Source organism: Eumetopias jubatus, unplaced genomic scaffold (genome assembly GCF_037043125.1).
Source record: "Eumetopias jubatus isolate StellerSeaLion01/CBP00866 unplaced genomic scaffold, mEumJub1_p1.0 scaffold_5, whole genome shotgun sequence".
Classification (NCBI taxonomy): Eukaryota; Metazoa; Chordata; class Mammalia; order Carnivora; family Otariidae; genus Eumetopias; species Eumetopias jubatus.
This window is the reverse complement of record NW_028274811.1, coordinates 120,436,877-120,445,480: the sequence shown is the minus strand read 5'-3', so window position 1 is coordinate 120,445,480 and position 8,604 is coordinate 120,436,877.

The window sequence follows — 8,604 nt, the reverse complement described above, 5'->3', positions numbered from 1 at the left end:
AAAATATTCCCTTCTACTTTTCAAAGTCATGTGGTCTGGTCTAACAGTTAAATTGACATGAGACAGAATACCAGAAGAAAAACTACTTAAATTATGTTTGTACATACAGGAGGCCTGCAAAAGGAGCCAGATAATTGAAGCTTATATACCTTAGAGGGGCCTGGGGCTTCAAAGTGGGGGGAAGGCAATTTATGGGAAGATGAAAAGAGGAAATGTTTGTTAAACAAGGGTTACCCTGCCAGCTAGATAAATCAGAGGAAGTTACTGCTGGTAATAGGTCTCTTCCCAGTACAGGCCCCCTCTCTGATGTAAAATTACCCTTATAAAAAGGGCAACTTCTCTGTTTGCAGAGCTTCTCCTGTGTCTGTGGTTTCCCAAAGTATTCAGCTCAAAACAATCTATACACCAAAGAGTACTACGCATCACATAATGCCTTGTGTTATTGCAACTTTTATCAGGATTTTTGGGTAGACATCCGTCTCGGCTGTATTCTAATTATTTGGCCTTATTTAAAAGGAGTTTATTGGGCAATGTTTAATTTTCCTTGATAATTTCAAAAATTATAACGGGCTAAATCTCTAAAGATGTGGCTGCAAATGGTAGAAGTCAAAAAGCTAAATCTCTTGGTTTGTTACTACCTTTCTACATAGAATGGAGGTCCCCCTACCTACACTCACCCCCAGACAGGAATTTTACTGATTTGTTCTAACTCTGATACTCGCTGATGAGGGAGCAGAAGGCAAGCTGAGGACAAAACACAAGCTAATACCCCAAAATCACCCCCCACACACACACTCCCAGGTGGGATCTGTGACCTTCCTCAGGCACTCCTGGCCACCCTAAAGCAAAGGGAAAGAAAGACAAAGGGTTAACTTAACAGAGATCACACTCCTGCAGGACAGGAGTCTCCCTCAGTTTACAAATATCTTAGTGACTTATAAGAAAAAAGCATTCTTATCAATAACCTAACTTACAGAAGGAAATGTAGGTAAAATTAAAAGTCCTTATAACCTGCAGCCCATTGACAAATACTTGAGGCTGGCAGAGTCCAGTGTTGCTCCAGGAAGCTCCAACTATCTTCCTGTTTATGCCTTAGTAGAGGGAAAAACAACCTAAACTTGACAACGGCCTCGAGTATCTTGTAGGTCCTCTTTAGCATAGGAAAGTTCTTTTGAAAACCTCCCTTTTTCCTAACCTCCCCAACCAACTCCCAAGTATATAATCAGCCACCCCTCACAACCCCAGGGCAGCAGCTCTTTCTGCCCACCTGTCTGTCCCCGGGCTTTAATAAAACCACCATTTTGCACCACGGACATCTCAAGAATTTTCTTGTCACCAGCTCCGACCTCACCCCACCAAACCTCACCTACATTCAAAAACTACATCACTCCCTATATCAAATAATGGTGTCAGCACTTATGATGACCTCAGTTACACAATATCTAAGCCCTAAATATCCACTCTCTGACCTCCAAACACCCATTCCATTGCCAAGATTCAACCTCCACATACTCCTTGAATTTTGAATTTTCTCTTTTAAAAGTTCAGACTTTTATTGTCTGATTTCCCAAACTTCTCTTCCATCACCTCTGGTCTCACCAGATTTGTCTTTCTAAAATATAGATGGGATCATGCCAATCCTTTAGTTATAACATGTTGCTGACCTCCCCCTGCCATCAAGGTAAAATTTATCCTCCTTAGCCTGATTTTTAAGGCCCATCACAAATGGGTCCTGTGGCCCCGGCCCGCTACAGAGTTTCCAGCTAGGCACTTCTAACTCCTGTCTCAACCTAGCCAATCCTTAATCAAAATTCTGAGCTTTAACTCTGGTCTGAAGATTTTGATGGCCCACGTGGATTCTATTTTTAATTAAATGACTTAGTGGTCTTACCCCTGCCTTGTGTCCTCTCTCAGCCTAAAGCCAGCAAATCTGACCAATAGAAAGAACAAGCTTTCCTCCCCTGATCATAACAAATACATTTTTGAAATATCCAAATTCACCTGTATCCTTTTGAACAGCTCATTGACACGATGGTTTCTGAGCACATTTTAAGGAATTGTTTGCACTCGTTCATGGCTATAAAACAGTGACTGTTAGTGATGAAGCTCTAGAGGGAACCAAATGCCCGCATTCCTCTCAGGAGGTTTTGCAATGCTCTGAAGTAGTTGTGGGAGGGCTGTACCCCCTCCTCCTCAGCATCTCAAGCATCCCCAGTGCACAGACTACAACCCCTAAGCTTCCAAGCAAAACAAATAAACAACAGGGGAGCTTGAAAAACGTAAAAATCTGTGGAATGACAGTGCGGGAGTCAGAGGCATGGCCAACTTCATGGATATGTGCCCCGTGTAGTAGCCCAGGGTCGAGCCCCATGTAGAGAAGGGCCTATTCCTGGTTTAAGGCTCTGCTATGCTGTTCTGAAATTCTTAATTTTTTTAACAGGAGCCCCACATTTTCATTTTGCACAAGGGTCCACAAATTATGTAGCCAGTTGTGGTCAAAAGATTTGAAGCCTGGCACTTTCAGCCACATTTAGCCTTTCCTATGGAAAGATTTGATGTTGAATTTTCTTCATCAATTTTTTTTTTAAATCCAGGTCCAGTCATAAAATCTTTCAGCCCCATTTCCCCTAACATTGGTTAGAAGATATTCTGCCAGCGTCTGTTTCATTTTAGCACTTGCTAACCCTAGGCAGTTGATTTTCTCTATTCCTTCAGTAAGCAAGAGGATCCAGGTGGGATTTAATTATCTCCAATGATTTCTTGTGTGTTTATTTTCCCATTCTTCTCCCTGTTTTTGGCAATATTATTTTCTAATATTTTACAACAGCTGTGATGGAATCAGCTTCATTTTTGAGAGCTGGTTTTGAGTGTTTGGCCTAAAGATCCAGGTGGAAAGGCTGGTGCCTTCAGCCCAGCAGCTTAGAGGTGTTTAACCCTTCAGCTGAGTCTGTGAGGCCATTGTAATTTAGGTTTCTATGGTAGTTCAGGTTCTTGAAGCTTAAATTAGTCGCGTTGGTTCTCAGCAGTATTTTATTTCCCACTGTTGTCTTATTTGTTGCAGAACAAGGCTTTCAGAGGATTCAACATACTTTGGCAAATAAGGCAGCTCCTGACCTTGTTGCAAGCGGAAATCACCCAGTGGGCTTCAGACCAGCTGATGAAGGTGTCGAAGGGAGGTTATGACTCTAGATTCTCTCCTTAAAATTCTAACATAAACTCTGTAGGGATCACAAGATCGACTTAAATGGAACTGGAAATTGCCTTTTTGCAGCAACATCAATTAAGAATTGGACAAGAAGTCTTCATAATACATGCCATGTAGCAGAGGAAACAGTGACACTAAGCAATTTAAGAATCATGCAATGCAAATGAAGCCAGTGGATAAATTGTTTCATAGGAGTTGTAAATGATATTCAAGTATATTTGTCTCCTTAAATCTCTTTAAACTATATATACAATCGGTGTACGATTAAATTGCTATTGATGCTTCTTGGTAAAGATGAGAGATAAAAACAAATCACAGAATCCCATCACTCCATAACCTAGCAAGATGAACAAAACATAGATAAAACCAGTGACAAAGTTCAACAACAACAAAAACCAAATAAAAGAAAAGCCATAATCCTAGAACATAAATTGTAAAAGATGACAGCCAAGAGAATAACACAGGCAGGTTAGGGAGGGCTCATCTACTCACCCTCACCACCCTCAGACATTACTGATGAGTCAGAAAAGTCCTGACTTTATACCTTCTAACTATGGAGAGAAGTGGACTAAAGAAATACCTCCTCGGGGCACCTGGGTGGCTCTGTCGTTAAGCGTCTGCCTTCAGCTCAGGTCATGGTCCCAGGGTCCTGGGATCGATCCCCACATCGGGCTCCCTGCTCCGCGGGAGGCCTGCTTCTCCCTCTCCCACTCCCCCTGCTTGTGTTCCCTCTCTCACTGTCTCGCTCTGTCAAATAAATAAATAAAATCTTAAAAAAAAAGAAATACTTCCTCATGATGGGTAGAACAAAGGGAAACACTTGGGCTGAGTCTCCACTGAAACACGAGTTCTGGTCCTCCATGAACAACCCGAGAAAGAACCTATGTCATGAAGACATTCTCCCATGGAGTAGAATAAGTTCTTTATTAAAAGAACTTATTAAAAGGAAAATTCCATTAGTGAAGATTGAACACAATCTCAGAGGAGATGGCTAAGCCTGTTTTTCCAGTAAAGGCTGCAAACATCTTCATCCAAGTTGTTCCCACATTTTATATACAGGAAAATGGTTAGAACTTAATTCCCAGTCTTCAACTATAATTCAGAGGCCAGATAGATTTGTGAACTAATTAAAGGCAAAATAGGAGATTTATATTTGAATGTATAATAGATATTACTAGAAATTACATCCCTTCAAACTCCATCAAGCTGAAAGCCTCTCTTAACTTGGTCATGAGATTCAAAGAGTGAAAAGTTCCTGTTGGGGATGGTCATGGAAAAGATGTGACTGCAGACTGACCCATGAGCTGGACTGGGTACTCAGAGGCTCTTCATCCCCTCTGCTGTCCTTGAAAGGTGGGTTCCACTTGCCTTTCCCACTCCTAGAGGCTGCATAGCCTTGAAGACACAGCCTTGAGATAGTGATGTGGTGTTAAGAACCCCTGCACCGTATACATGACTGAACCTAGTTATGGTCTCTATGTAAACTCTGAAGGTTCGGCAGGTGGGTTTGGTGATCCATTCATCTCATTGCCACCCAACACAAACCTCATAAGTTCCCTTTGTTTATTAAAACTGCCACCTACCAACGTGGAGTGGTTTGCTTCTTCCTTTGGTCTCTCCCTCCCTCGGAGTAGGGGGTGGCTGGTTTCAGGGAAGCTCCCTGGATGGTTACAAACCAATGGTGCCCTAAAACTCAAGAAGACAAGAACCAATTTCCTTGTAAATAGTGCCCATGGGAGATCTAGAAGCCACTAAGAGAGATTAGTGAAAAGTAAGAATAAGATCAGGGAAAGTGAGCATTAAGAAGAAAGTGGGCAGGGGCACCTGGGTGGCTCAGTTGGTAAAGCATCTGCCTTCGGCTCAGGTCATGATCCTGGAGTACCCGGATCGAGTTCCACATCATGTTGTGCTCCCTGCTCAGCAAGGAGTCTGCGTCTCCCTCTGACCCTCCCTCCTCTCATGTTCTCTGTCTCTTTCTCTCAAATAAATAAAGAAAGAAAATCTTTAAAAAAAGAAGAAGAAGAAAGTGGGCAGAGAAGGGATGAAGGGAGTGAAATTTCCAAGGTACATTGCTGAAGGTGGAGGCTGTGTTTGCCTGGACCACCACAGCAAGGCCAAGTTAAGAGGAAGCCATCTGGGGCAGTGTTTGAGTGCCAATCTATCAGGAAATGTAACAAAATGAAGAAAACCACCCAGAACTCTTCTTCTAGACAACTATGTGGGATTAGAGGGAATCTTTTAATAATTTACTTGGGTTGGAATCTGAGAGCTCCTAAGAGTTGATCCCTAAGGAGATAGGATCAGGTTAAGAGAGTGACTGAAAATTTGGAGTCAGGCTAGGAGTGTTTAGGACATGGAGGAGGGAAAGAAAACCTACAAGCAAAGATGTGGCTTTTCACTTTCTCAGCTTGAAAGTGAAATTCAAAGGCTCTAGCTAAAACATCAAATTCTGCCTGAACTGTATCAAGAACATGTAATAAAATTTTGCAGAAAATTAGTGAAAGAGGGAATCTACCACTTACAAAGGAAAAAAAAGAGAGAGAGAAAAAAACCCTCGCAAACTGTCTGAAAACATCAGCTGTATAAACCCGAAGCACAACTCAGGGAGGGAAATGGATGAAGACCCGGGGAAAGAATTGGAAAGAATGACTCCCTTCTATCAAGGGCAGATTATCTCCAGTGAGAAAAAAAAAAAAATCTAGATGGTTTAGGCTCTATCCTGGAATCATATCCAAATTCCTCCCTGAAGTTGAGTCCAAGTAACATAGTTCCACAGGGTCATAGGGCTGGTGCATGGGATGGCTTTTACTTAATGAGTGTGAGTGGTGCTGCCGTCAGGCAGCCATGGGCCGGGACTGGAAGTGGCAGCTGAAGCTGAGACAATATAGTTCAAAAGTAGATATTGAAAAACGGGAACCTGATAAGGAAATAAGAGCAGGGAGCAGTGTGTCAAAAGAGCAAGCAGGAGGTAAGAAAGGCAACCCTGGCGTTTATCTGTTGTTGGCAACTAACTTTTTGATGTACCCTACACATCTCATTTTCATCTGATCTGCTCAAGACTTCCCTTGACCACTATATATAAAGCACCTCCCATTCACTTTTTAGTCAATATCCTGGATTTGTGTTTCTTTCTTTGCTCTTATTACAGTTTTTATTTATTGGGTTACTATTTTTCTCTCACAAACCAATGGTGCCCTAAAACTGTAAGCTCTCTGGGCTCAGGGACCATACCTGATTTGTTTATTCCTGTTCTCACATATCCCAGTACAGGTTTGGTGCCCAACAAGTATTTATTGACTAAATAGATGGGAAAGTGCCCAGGTCTTAAGAACGCAATCCTAAGAGACTTAAGTTCCAAATTAGGAGAATTATCTTACTTGTCTTTCTCTCCATAGTGCCTAAACCCTCAGTAGCTGGTACCTTGCAAGTACTTAACAAATATTTTTGAATGAAATAAGAAATGAAGCTGTTTGTAACCTAAAAAAAAAAAAAAATCAATGTTTATCACTCATCTTAAGAACCTTATATGAATAAATCAGTAACCTCGGGTTTCTTTACAATTGGGTAGGTTCATATGTTTATTTTCCAAATCAAGTTTTTTTTTTAATGGATTCAAACATTGCTTTCTCTGTACTCCCTTTGTTAGTATGGCACAATAATGTAATTAATTCCTCTCTTAGGTTTCCCAGGCAGTTTCTGAGCAAATACTCAATGACTCCTTTCTGTTTCTCAGTTGGATGATACTTGATGAATAAAACTGTGAATACAACTATGAAAGGCATTCCCTTTTTAAAAATGAAATCAGAGGAAGCTCATATAGTTTCTCATTGACAGATATATTTTGAACTCACTAGACTCAAAAAAAGCTAGTATCCATAAACTGGAAGAGAAGCTTATGACTCATTTCAAACTAGAAAAATCAAGCTAAATTTTTCTGACTTATTTCTGGTGTGTTGGTTCATTTCTATTTATTCTGACTATGCTAGACATTATGGAGAAAGATATATATATTACATATATATAAAATAAGGTTTAGATGGGCCTTAAAATGGGCTTGTTTCAAAAAGCATTATGATATGGGTTACACGGAACATTTAAATGTTCTGATCGGATAGAACCAGTAATTCAAAAGGCCATTTTCAATATACTCATGTGTTGTTACTAATGTCAAGGAAAACTTACTGAGTAGTCAGAAGTTAAAAAATTTAATGACATATTTATATATATGACTAGGTAATATACATATAAATAATATATATATTTTGTGTGAAATTAATGAGCTAAAAAACATGAGAAAATTACATTTTTAAAAAATATTTTGATGAGCAATGTTTTGTCATTAGACCGGTTTAAAATCCTAAAATTTTAGCTTTGTTATTTAGTCCACTGCTCTTATTTTAAAATTGAAAAAAAGGGAGGTTGGTGCTTGGGAAGATGAATCAACCTTCCCAGATTACTAACTGCAGAGAGAGGACTCCATCCCACATTTCCTACTTTGACCTAGTTCTCTTGCCACCATGCTATACTACTTTTCAAATAATAAAGTATGGATTATCCTATTACAGGCTACATGTATCTGCTTGCCAAATTTTGGCTTTCATAGGAAATGGAATTAATAAAAATATATCTCTCATCTCCCACTCAAAAAAAAGTAGATAGTGCAAAGTTGGCAGTGGATACACTTTCAAACAAAATTTTTAAATTATACTAATATTTTTGAACACTTACTTTATGCCAGGAACTGCATTAAGCACTTTTAAAATGCATCATTTCCTTTAATTATCACAACAGCCCCATGAGGTAGGCATTATTATTTAATGTCTATTTTACAGATAAAGAAGTGGAGGCAGGGGTGCCTGGGGTGCCTGGGTGGTTCAGTCGTTAAGCGTCTGCCTTGGGCTCAGGTCATGATCCCAGAGCCCCGCATCGGGCTCCCTGCTCAGTGGGAAGCCTGGTCTCCCTCTCCCACTCCCCCTGCTTGTGTTCCCCCTCTCACTGTCTCTCTCTCTGTCAAATAAATAAATAAAATCTTTAAAAAATAAAAAGTGAAGGCAGCTATACTTAAAAACTTGCCCAGGATCATTCAGTTGATAAACAAAAGAGTTGGGGGCTTGAATCCACACAGAGTCTATGCCTGGAACCATTAAGTTACCAAGATAAAGCTTTGTAGGTGGGAGACCAGATCCATTAGCCGGCTCTGGACAGCAGAGACAGCATTATATTACTGCTTTCATCTCCATCACCTAGCACAGTCTCCTGGTACCTTATAAGCCTGCTTCCTAAGTTTTCTCGAATACATTTATATAGTTTATTATTTATTCAACGGTGCTGACTCACTGATCAAAACTTAAAGCCAATGGGATTTATTCTTTGGTTGGGGAAAGAGTTAATAATATTAA